The sequence below is a fragment of the Amblyomma americanum genome, chromosome 1, assembly GCF_052857255.1.
Source record: "Amblyomma americanum isolate KBUSLIRL-KWMA chromosome 1, ASM5285725v1, whole genome shotgun sequence".
Taxonomy (NCBI): domain Eukaryota; kingdom Metazoa; phylum Arthropoda; class Arachnida; order Ixodida; family Ixodidae; genus Amblyomma; species Amblyomma americanum.
This window is the reverse complement of record NC_135497.1, coordinates 415,406,745-415,418,365: the sequence shown is the minus strand read 5'-3', so window position 1 is coordinate 415,418,365 and position 11,621 is coordinate 415,406,745.

Sequence of the window (11,621 nt, the reverse complement as noted above, 5' to 3'; positions counted from 1 at the left end):
CAGCAGCAACAGCAACAGCAGCACAGCAGCAAAGCAGCAAAGCAGCAGCAGCAAAGCAGCATCAGCAGCAGCAGCAAAGGAGCAGCAGCAGCAAAGCAGCAAAGCAGCAGCAGCAAAGCAGCAAAGCAGCAGCAGCAAAGCAGCAGCAAAGCAGCAGCAAAGCAGCAGCAGCAGCAAAGCAGCAGCAGCCGCAAAGCAGCAGCAGCAGCAGCAAATCAGCAGCAGCAGCAAAGCAGCAGCAGCAGCAAAGCCACAGCAGCAAAGCAGCAGCAGCAAAGCTGCAGCAGCAAAGCAGCAAAGCAGCAGCAGCAGCAATGCAGCAGCAGCAAAGCAGCAGCAAAGCAGCAGCAAAGCAGCAGCAAAGCAGCAGCAGCAAAGCAGCAGCAAAAAAGCAGCAGCAGCAAAGCAGCACCAGCAAAGCAGCACCAGCAAAGCAGCAGCAGCAGCAAAGCAGCAGCAGCAGCAGCAAAGCAGCAGCAGCAGCAGCAAAGCAGCAGCAGCAGCAGCAAAGGAGCAGCAGCAGCAGAAAAGCAGCAACAGCAGCAATGCAGCAGCAGCAGCAAAGCAGCAGCAGCAGCAGCAAAGCAGCAGCAGCAAAGCAGCAGCAAGGCAGCAGCAGCAGCAGCAGTAAAGCAGAAGCAAAGCAGCAGCAGCAAAGCAGCAGCAGCAAAGCAGCAGAAGCAGCAAAGCAGCAGCAGCAGCAAAGCAGCAGCAAAGCAGCAGCAGCAGCAAAGCAGCAGCAGCAGCAAAGCAGCAAAGCAGCAGCAGCAAAGCAGCAAAGCAGCAGCAGCAGAAAAGCAGCAGCAGCAGCAGCAGCAAAGCAGCAGCAGCAGCAAAGCAGCAGCAGCAGCAAGGCAGCAGCATCAGCAGCAAAGCAGCAGCAGCAGCAGCAAACAGCAGCAGAAGCAGCAAAGCAGCAGCAAAGCAGCAGCAAAGCAGCAGCAGGAAAGCAGCAGCAGCAGCAAAGCAGCAGCAGCAGCAAAGCAGCAGCAGCAGCAAAGCATTAGCAGCAGCAAAGCAGCAGCAGCAGCAAGCAGCAGCAGCAGCAGCAAAGCAGCAGAAAAGCAGCAGCAGCAAAGCAGCACCAGCAAAGCAGCACCTGCAAAGCAGCAGCAGCAGCAGCAGCAGCAAAGCAGCAGCAGCAGTAAAGCAGCAGCAGCAGCAAAGCAGCAGCAGCAAAGCAGCAGCAGCAGCAAAACAGCAGCAGCAAAGCAGCAGCAGCAGCAGCAAAGCAGCGGCAGCAAAGCAGCAGCAGCAGCAAAGCAGCAGCAGCAGCAGCAGCAAAGCAGCAGCAGCAGCAAAGCAGCAGGAGCAGCAAAGCAGCAAAGCAGCAGCAGCAAAGCAGCAGCAGCAGCAGGAAAGCAGCAGCAGCAAAGCAGCAGCAGCAGCAAAGCCGCAGCAGCATCAAAGCAGCAGACAGCAAAGCAGCAGCAGCAGCAAAGAAGCAGCAGCAAAGCAGCAGCAGCAGCAAAGCAGCAGCAGCAAAGCAGAAGGAGCAGCAAAGCAGCAGCAGCAGCAAAGCAGCAGCAGCAGCAAGGCAGCAGCAGCAGCAAGGCAGCATCAGCAGCAGCAAAGCAGCAGCAGCAGCAGCAGCAAAGCAGCAGCAAAGCAGCAGCAACAGCAGCAGCAGCAGCAAAGCAGCAGCAGCAGCAGCAAAGCAGCAGCAGCAGCAAAGCAGCATCAGCAGCAGCAGCAAAGGAGCAGCAGCAGCAAAGCAGCAGTAGCATCAGCAAAGCAGCGGCAGCAAAGCAGCAAAGCAGCAAAGCAGCAGCAGCAAAGCAGCAGCAGCAGCAAAGCAGCAGCAAAGCAGCAGCAAAGCAGCAGCAAAGCAGCAGCAGCAAAGCAGCAGCAAAAAAGCAGCAGCAGCAAAGCAGCACCAGCAAAGCAGCACCAGCAAAGCAGCAGCAGCAGCAAAGCAGCAGCAGCAGCAGCAAAGCAGCAGCAGCAGCAGCAGCAAAGCAGCAGCAGCAGCAGCAAAGGAGCAGCAGCAGCAGAAAAGCAGCAACAGCAGCAATGCAGCAGCAGCAGCAAAGCAGCAGCAGCAGCAGCAAAGCAGCAGCAGCAAAGCAGCAGCAAGGCAGCAGCAGCAGCAGCAGTAAAGCAGAAGCAAAGCAGCAGCAGCAAAGCAGCAGCAGCAAAGCAGCAGAAGCAGCAAAGCAGCAGCAGCAGCAAAGCAGCAGCAAAGCAGCAGCAGCAGCAAAGCAGCAGCAGCAGCAAAGCAGCAAAGCAGCAGCAGCAAAGCAGCAAAGCAGCAGCAGCAGAAAAGCAGCAGCAGCAGCAGCAGCAAAGCAGCAGCAGCAGCAAAGCAGCAGCAGCAGCAAGGCAGCAGCATCAGCAGCAAAGCAGCAGCAGCAGCAGCAAACAGCAGCAGAAGCAGCAAAGCAGCAGCAAAGCAGCAGCAAAGCAGCAGCAGGAAAGCAGCAGCAGCAGCAAAGCAGCAGCAGCAGCAGCAAAGCAGCAGCAGCAGCAGCAAAGCAGCAGCAGCAGCAAAGCATTAGCAGCAGCAAAGCAGCAGCAGCAGCAAGCAGCAGCAGCAGCAGCAGCAAAGCAGCAGAAAAGCAGCAGCAGCAAAGCAGCACCAGCAAAGCAGCACCTGCAAAGCAGCAGCAGCAGCAGCAGCAGCAAAGCAGCAGCAGCAGTAAAGCAGCAGCAGCAGCAAAGCAGCAGCAGCAAAGCAGCAGCAGCAGCAAAGCAGCAGCAGCAAAGCAGCAGCAGCTGCAAAGCAGCAGCAGCAGCAAAGCAGCAGCAAAGCAGCAGCAGCAAAGCAGCAGCAGCAGCAAAGCAGCAGCAGGAAAGCAGCAGCAGCAAAGCAGCAGCAGCAGCAAAGCAGCAGCAGCAGCAAAGCAGCAGCAAAGCAGCAGCAGCAAAGCAGCAGCAGCAAAGCAGCAGCAGCAGCAAAGCAGCAGCAGGAAAGCAGCAGCAGCAAAGCAGCAGCAGCAAAGCAGCAGCAGCAGCAGCAGCAAAGCAGCAGCAGCAGCAAAGCAGCAGCAGCAGCAGCAAAGCAGCAGCAGCAGCAGCAAGGCAGCAGCAGCAGCAGCAAAGCAGCAGCAAAGCAGCAGCAGCAGCAAAGCAGCAGCAGCAGCAGCAAAAAAGCAGCAGCAGCAGCAGCAAAGCAGCACCTGCAAAGCAGCAGCAGCAGCAGCAGCAAAGCAGCAGCAGCAGAGCAGCAGCAGCAGCAAAGCAGCAGCAGCAAAGCAGCAAAGCAGCAGCAGCAAAGCAGCAAAGCAGCAGCAGCAAAGCAGCAGCAGCAGCAAAGCAGCAGCAGCAGCAGCAAAGCAGCAGCAGTAGCAAAGCAGCAGCAGCAGCAAAGCAGCAGCAGCAAAGCAGCAGCAGCAGCAAAGCAGCAGACAGCAAAGCAGCAGCAGTAGCAGCAGCAGCAGCAAAGCAGCAGCAGTAGCAGCAGCAGCAGCAAAGCAGCAGCAGCAAAGCAGCTGCAGCAAAGCAGAAGCAGCAGCAGCAGCAGCAAAGCAGCAGCAGCAGCAGCAGCAAAGCAGCAGCAGCAGCAAGGCAGCAGCAGCAGCAGCAAAGCAGCAGCAGCAGCAAAGCAGCAGCAGCAGCAGCAAAGCAGCAGCAGCAGCAAAGCACCAGCAACAGCAACAGCAGCAGCAAAGAAGCAGCAGCAAAGCAGCATCAGCAGCAGCAGCAAAGGAGCAGCAGCAGCAAAGCAGAAGTAGCATCAGCAAAGCAGCAGCAGCAAAGCAGCAGCAGCAAAGCAGAAAAGCAGCAGCAGCAAAGCAGCAAAGCAGCAGCAGCAGCAAAGCAGCAGCAAAGCAGCAGCAGCAGCAAAGCAGCAGCAGCAGCAAAGCAGCAGCAGCAGCAAGGCAGCAGCAGCAGCAGCAAAGCAGCAGCAGCAGCACAGCAGCAGCAAAGCAGCAGCAGCAGCAAAGCAGCAGCAACAGCAACAGCAGCACAGCAGCAAAGCAGCAGCAGCAGCAGCAAAGCAGCAGCAGCAAAGCAGCATCAGCAGCAGCAGCAAAGGAGCAGCAGCAGCAAAGCAGCAATGCAGCAGCAAAGCAGCAGCAGCAGCAAAGCAGCAAAGCAGCAGCAGCAAAGCAGCAGCAGCAGCAGCAAAGCAGCAGCAGCAGCAGCAAAGCAGCAGCAGCCGCAAAGCCGCAGCAGCAGCAAATCAGCAGCAGCAGCAAAGCAGCAGCAGCAGCAGCAAAGCCACAGCAGCAAAGCAGCAGCAGCAAAGCAGCAAAGCAGCAGCAGCAAAGCAGCAGCAAAGCAGCAGCAAAGCAGCAGCAAAGCAGCAGCAGCAAAGCAGCAGCAGAAAAGCAGCAGCAGCAAAGCAGCACCAGCAAAGCAGCACCAGCAAAGCAGCAGCAGCAGCAAAGCAGCAGCAGCAGCAGCAAAGCAGCAGCAGCAAAGCAGCAGCAAAGCAGCAGCAGCAAAGCAGCAGCAGCAAAGCAGCAGCAACAGCAAGGCAGCAGCATCAGCAGCAAAGCAGCAGCAGCAGCAAAGCAGCAGCAGCAGCAGCAGCAGCAGCAGCAAAGAGCAGCAGCAGCAGCAGCAGCAAAGCAGCAGCAAAGCAGCAGCAGCAAAGCAGCAGCAGGAAAGCAGCAGCAGCAGCAAAGCAGCAGCAGCAGCAGCAGCAGCAAAGCAGCAGCAGCAGCAAAGCAGCAGCAGCAGCAGCAGCAAAGCAGCAGCAGCAGCAGCAGCAATGCAGCAGCAGCAGCAAATTAGCAGCAAAGCAGCAGCAGCAGCAAAGCAGCACCTGCAAAGCAGCAGCAGCAGCAGCAAAGCAGCAGCAGCAGCAAAGCAGCAGCAGCAAAGTAGCAGCAGCAGCAAAAAAGCAGCAGCAGCAGCAGCAAAGCAGCAAAGCAGCACCTGCAAAGCAGCAGCAGCAGCAGCAAAGCAGCAGCAGCAGAGCAGCAGCAGCAGCAAAGCAGCAGCAGCAAAGCAGCAGCAGCAAAGCAGCAGCAGCAAAGCAGCAAAGCAGCAGCAGCAAAGCAGCAGCAGCAGCAAAGCAGCAGACAGCAAAGCAGCAGCAGTAGCAGCAGCAGCAGGAAAGCAGCAGCAGCAAAGCAGCTGCAGCAAAGCAGAAGCAGCAGCAAAGCAGCAGCAGCAGCAAAGCAGCAGCAGCAGCAAAGCAGCAGCAGCAGCAAAGCAGCAGCAGCAGCAGCAGCAGCAGCAAGGCAGCAGCAGCAAGGCAGCAGCAGCAGCAGCAAAGCAGCAGCAGCAGCAAAGCAGCAGCAGCAGCAAAGCACCAGCAACAGCAACAGCAGCAGCAAAGCAGCAGCAGCAGCAGCAGCAAAGAAGCAGCAGCAAAGCAGCATCAGCAGCAGCAGCAAAGGAGCAGCAGCAGCAAAGCAGCAGTAGCATCAGCAAAGCATCAGCAGCAAAGCAGCAGCAGCAAAGCAGAAAAGCAGCAGCAGCAAAGCAGCAAAGCAGCAGCAGCAAAGCAGCAAAGCAGCAGCAGCAGCAGCAAAGCAGCAGCAAAGCAGCAGCAGCAGCAAAGCAGCAGCAGCAGCAAAGCAGCAGCAGCAGCAGCAGCAAAGCAGCAGCAGCAGCAAGGCAGCAGCAGCAGCAGCAAAGCAGCAGCAGCAGCAGCAGCACAGCAGCAGCAAAGCAGCAGCAGCAGCAAAGCAGCAGCAACAGCAACAGCAGCACAGCAGCAAAGCAGCAAAGCAGCAGCAGCAAAGCAGCATCAGCAGCAGCAGCAAAGGAGCAGCAGCAGCAAAGCAGCAAAGCAGCAGCAGCAAAGCAGCAAAGCAGCAGCAGCAAAGCAGCAGCAGCAAAGCAGCAGCAGCAAAGCAGCAGCAAAGCAGCAGCAGCAGCAAAGCAGCAGCAGCCGCAAAGCAGCAGCAGCAGCAGCAAATCAGCAGCAGCAGCAAAGCAGCAGCAGCAGCAAAGCCACAGCAGCAAAGCAGCAGCAGCAAAGCTGCAGCAGCAAAGCAGCAAAGCAGCAGCAGCAGCAATGCAGCAGCAGCAAAGCAGCAGCAAAGCAGCAGCAAAGCAGCAGCAAAGCAGCAGCAGCAAAGCAGCAGCAAAAAAGCAGCAGCAGCAAAGCAGCACCAGCAAAGCAGCACCAGCAAAGCAGCAGCAGCAGCAAAGCAGCAGCAGCAGCAGCAAAGCAGCAGCAGCAGCAGCAGCAAAGCAGCAGCAGCAGCAGCAAAGGAGCAGCAGCAGCAGAAAAGCAGCAACAGCAGCAATGCAGCAGCAGCAGCAAAGCAGCAGCAGCAGCAGCAAAGCAGCAGCAGCAAAGCAGCAGCAAGGCAGCAGCAGCAGCAGCAGTAAAGCAGAAGCAAAGCAGCAGCAGCAAAGCAGCAGCAGCAAAGCAGCAGAAGCAGCAAAGCAGCAGCAGCAGCAAAGCAGCAGCAAAGCAGCAGCAGCAGCAAAGCAGCAGCAGCAGCAAAGCAGCAAAGCAGCAGCAGCAAAGCAGCAAAGCAGCAGCAGCAGAAAAGCAGCAGCAGCAGCAGCAGCAAAGCAGCAGCAGCAGCAAAGCAGCAGCAGCAGCAAGGCAGCACCATCAGCAGCAAAGCAGCAGCAGCAGCAGCAAACAGCAGCAGAAGCAGAGCAGCAGCAAAGCAGCAGCAAAGCAGCAGCAGGAAAGCAGCAGCAGCAGCAAAGCAGCAGCAGCAGCAAAGCAGCAGCAGCAGCAAAGCAGCAGCAGCAGCAAAGCATTAGCAGCAGCAAAGCAGCAGCAGCAGCAAGCAGCAGCAGCAGCAGCAGCAAAGCAGCAGAAAAGCAGCAGCAGCAAAGCAGCACCAGCAAAGCAGCACCTGCAAAGCAGCAGCAGCAGCAGCAGCAGCAAAGCAGCAGCAGCAGTAAAGCAGCAGCAGCAAAGCAGCAGCAGCAAAGCAGCAGCAGCAAAGCAGCAGCAGCAGCAAAACAGCAGCAGCAAAGCAGCAGCAGCAAAGCAGCAGCAGCTGCAAAGCAGCAGCAGCTGCAGCAGCAAAGCAGCAGCAGCAGCAAGGCAGCAGCAGCAGCAGCAAAGCAGCAGCAGCAGCAGCAAAGCAGCAGCAAAGCAGCAGCAGCAAAGCAGCAGCAACAGCAGCAGCAGCAGCAGCAAAGCAGCAGCAGCAGCAGCAAAGCAGCAGCAGCAGCAAAGCAGCAGCAGCAGCAAAGCAGCATCAGCAGCAGCAGCAAAGGAGCAGCAGCAGCAAAGCAGCAGTAGCATCAGCAAAGCAGCGGCAGCAAAGCAGCAAAGCAGCAGCAGCAAAGCAGCAAAGCAGCAGCAGCAAAGCAGCAAAGCAGCAGTTGCAAAGCAGCAGCAGCAAAGCAGCAGCAGCAAAGCAGCAGCAGCAAAGCAGCAGCAGCAAAGCAGCAGCAGCAAAGCAGCAGCAGCAGCAAAGCAGCAGCAGCAGCAGCAAAGCAGCAGCAGCAGCAGCAAAGCCGCAGCAGCAAAGCAGCAGCAGCAAAGCAGCAGCAGCAAAGCAGCAGCAGCAGCAAAGCAGCAGCAGCAGCAGCAAAGCAGCAGCAGCAGCAGCAGCAAAGCATCAGCAAAGCAGCAGCAAAGATGCAGCAAAGCAGCAGCAGCAGCAAAGCAGCACCAGCAAAGCAGCAGCAGCAAAGCAGCAGACAGCAAAGCAGCAGCAGCAGCAAAGCAGCAAAGCAGCAGCAGCAGCAGCAGCAGCAGCAGAAAAGCAGCAGCAAAGCAGCAGCAGCAAAGCAGCAGCAACAGCAACAGCAGCAGCAGCAGCAAAGCAGCAGCAGCAGCAGCAAAGCAGCATCAGCAGCAGCAGCAAAGGAGCAGCAGCAGCAAAGCAGCAGTAGCATCAGCAAATCAGCAGCAGCAGAAAAGCAGCAAAGCAGCAGCAGCAAAGCAGCAGCAGCAAAGCAGCAGCAGCAGCAGCAAAGCAGCATCAGCAGCAGCAGCAAAGGAGCAGCAGCAGCAAAGCAGCAGCAGCAAAGCAGCAAAGCAGCAGCAGCAAAGCAGCAAAGCAGCAGCAGCAAAGCAGCAGCAGCAAAGCAGCAGCAGCAAAGCAGCAGCAGCAAAGCAGCAGCAGCAAAGCAGCAGCAGCAAAGCAGCAGCAGCAAACCAGCAGACAGCAAAGCAGCAGCAGCAGCAGCAGCAAAGCAGCAGCAGCAGCAAAGCAGCAGCAGCAGCAAAGCAGCTGCAGCAAAGCAGAAGCAGCAGCAAAGCAGCAGCAGCAGCAAAGCAGCAGCAGCAGCAAAGCAGCAGCAGCAGCAAGGCAGCAGCAGCAGAAATGCAGCAGCAGCAGCAGAAAAGCAGCAGCAAAGCAGCAGCAGCAAAGCAGCAGCAACAGCAACAGCAGCAGCAGCAGCAGCAGCAGCAGCAAAGCAGCAGCAGCAGCAAAGCAGCCTCAGCAGCAGCAGCAAAGGAGCAGCAGCAGCAAAGCAGCAGTAGCATCAGCAAATCAGCAGCAGCAAAGCAGCAAAGCAGCAGCAGCAAAACAGCAAAGCAGCAGCAGCAAAGCAGCAGCAGCAGCAGCAAAGCAGCAGCAGCAGCAGCAGCAGCAAAGCAGCAGCAAAGAAGCAGCAAAGCAGCAGCAAAGAAGCAGCAAAGCAGCAGACAGCAAAGCAGCAGCAGCAGCAGCAAAGCAGCAGCAGCAGCAGCAGCAGAAAAGCAGCAGCAAAGCAGCAGCAACAGCAACAGCAGCAGCAGCAGCAGCAGCAGCAAAGAGCAGCAGCAGCAGCAGCAGCAAAGCAGCAGCAAAGCAGCAGCAGCAAAGCAGCAGCAGGAAACCAGCAGCAGCAGCAAAGCAGCAGCAGCAGCAGCAGCAGCAAAGCAGCAGCAGCAGCAAAGCAGCAGCAGCAGCAGCAAAGCAGCAGCAGCAGCAGCAATGCAGCAGCAGCAGCAGAAGCAGCAAAGCAGCAGCAAAGCAGCAGCAGCAGCAAAGCAGCACCTGCAAAGCAGCAGCAGCAGCAGCAAAGCAGCAGCAGCAGCAAAGCAGCAGCAGCAAAGCAGCAGCAGCAGCAAAAAAGCAGCAGCAGCAGCAGGAAAGCAGCAAAGCAGCACCTGCAAAGCAGCAGCAGCAGCAGCAAAGCAGCAGCAGCAGAGCAGCAGCAGCAGCAAAGCAGCAGCAGCAAAGCAGCAAAGCAGCAGCAGCAAAGCAGCAGCAGCAGCAAAGCAGCAGACAGCAAAGCAGCAGCAGTAGCAGCAGCAGCAGGAAAGCAGCAGCAGCAAAGCAGCTGCAGCTAAGCAGAAGCAGCAGCAAAGCAGCAGCAGCAGCAAAGCAGCAGCAGCAGCAAAGCAGCAGCAGCAAAGCAGCAGCAGCAGCAGCAAAGCAGCAGCAGCAGCAGCAGCAGCAAGGCAGCAGCAGCAGCAGCAAAGCAGCAGCAGCAGCAGCAAAGCAGCAGCAGCAGCAAAGCACCAGCAACAGCAACAGCAGCAGCAAAGCAGCAGCAGCAGCAGCAGCAAAGAAGCAGCAGCAAAGCAGCATCAGCAGCAGCAGCAAAGGAGCAGCAGCAGCAAAGCAGCAGTAGCATCAGCAAAGCAGCAGCAGCAAAGCAGCAGCAGCAAAGCAGAAAAGCAGCAGCAGCAAAGCAGCAAAGCAGCAGCAGCAAAGCAGCAAAGCAGCAGCAGCAGCAGCAAAGCAGCAGCAAAGCAGCAGCAGCAGCAAAGCAGCAGCAGCAGCAAAGCAGCAGCAGCAGCAGCAAAGCAGCAGCAGCAGCAAGGCAGCAGCAGCAGCAGCAAAGCAGCAGCAGCAGCAGCAGCACAGCAGCAGCAAAGCAGCAGCAGCAGCAAAGCAGCAGCAACAGCAACAGCAGCACAGCAGCAAAGCAGCAAAGCAGCAGCAGCAAAGCAGCATCAGCAGCAGCAGCAAAGGAGCAGCAGCAGCAAAGCAGCAAAGCAGCAGCAGCAAAGCAGCAAAGCAGCAGCAGCAAAGCAGCAAAGCAGCAGCAGCAAAGCAGCAGCAGCCGCAAAGCAGCAGCAGCAGCAGCAAATCAGCAGCAGCAGCAAAGCAGCAGCAGCAGCAAAGCCACAGCAGCAAAGCAGCAGCAGCAAAGCTGCAGCAGCAAAGCAGCAAAGCAGCAGCAGCAGCAATGCAGCAGCAGCAAAGCAGCAGCAAAGCAGCAGCAAAGCAGCAGCAAAGCAGCAGCAGCAAAGCAGCAGCAAAAAAGCAGCAGCAGCAAAGCAGCACCAGCAAAGCAGCACCAGCAAAGCAGCAGCAGCAGCAAAGCAGCAGCAGCAGCAGCAAAGCAGCAGCAGCAGCAGCAAAGCAGCAGCAGCAGCAGCAAAGGAGCAGCAGCAGCAGAAAAGCAGCAACAGCAGCAATGCAGCAGCAGCAGCAAAGCAGCAGCAGCAGCAGCAAAGCAGCAGCAGCAAAGCAGCAGCAAGGCAGCAGCAGCAGCAGCAGTAAAGCAGAAGCAAAGCAGCAGCAGCAAAGCAGCAGCAGCAAAGCAGCAGAAGCAGCAAAGCAGCAGCAGCAGCAAAGCAGCAGCAAAGCAGCAGCAGCAGCAAAGCAGCAGCAGCAGCAAAGCAGCAAAGCAGCAGCAGCAAAGCAGCAAAGCAGCAGCAGCAGAAAAGCAGCAGCAGCAGCAGCAGCAAAGCAGCAGCAGCAGCAAAGCAGCAGCAGCAGCAAGGCAGCAGCATCAGCAGCAAAGCAGCAGCAGCAGCAGCAAACAGCAGCAGAAGCAGCAAAGCAGCAGCAAAGCAGCAGCAAAGCAGCAGCAGGAAAGCAGCAGCAGCAGCAAAGCAGCAGCAGCAGCAAAGCAGCAGCAGCAGCAAAGCATTAGCAGCAGCAAAGCAGCAGCAGCAGCAAGCAGCAGCAGCAGCAGCAAAGCAGCAGAAAAGCAGCAGCAGCAAAGCAGCACCAGCAAAGCAGCACCTGCAAAGCAGCAGCAGCAGCAGCAGCAGCAAAGCAGCAGCAGCAGTAAAGCAGCAGCAGCAGCAAAGCAGCAGCAGCAGCAAAACAGCAGCAGCAAAGCAGCAGCAGCAGCAGCAAAGCAGCGGCAGCAAAGCAGCAGCAGCAGCAAAGCAGCAGCAGCAGCAGCAGCAGCAAAGCAGCAGCAGCAGCAAAGCAGCAGGAGCAGCAAAGCAGCAAAGCAGCAGCAGCAAAGCAGCAGCAGCAGCAGGAAAGCAGCAGCAGCAAAGCAGCAGCAGCAGCAAAGCCGCAGCAGCATCAAAGCAGCAGACAGCAAAGCAGCAGCAGCAGCAAAGAAGCAGCAGCAAAGCAGCAGCAGCAGCAAAGCAGCAGCAGCAAAGCAGAAGGAGCAGCAAAGCAGCAGCAGCAGCAAAGCAGCAGCAGCAGCAAGGCAGCAGCAGCAGCAAGGCAGCATCAGCAGCAGCAAAGCAGCAGCAGCAGCAGCAGCAAAGCAGCAGCAAAGCAGCAGCAACAGCAGCAGCAGCAGCAAAGCAGCAGCAGCAGCAGCAAAGCAGCAGCAGCAGCAAAGCAGCATCAGCAGCAGCAGCAAAGGAGCAGCAGCAGCAAAGCAGCAGTAGCATCAGCAAAGCAGCGGCAGCAAAGCAGCAAAGCAGCAAAGCAGCAGCAGCAAAGCAGCAGCAGCAGCAAAGCAGCAGCAGTAAAGCAGCAGCAGCAGCAGCAAAGCAGCAGCAGCAGCAAAGCAGCAGCAGCAAAGCAGCAGCAGCAGCAAAGCCGCAGCAGCTAAGCAGCAGCAGCAAAGCAGCAGCAGCAGCAAAGCAGCAGCAGCAGCAGCAAAGCAGCAGCAGCAGCAGCAAAGCAGCAGCAAAGCAGCAGCAGCAGCAGTAAAGC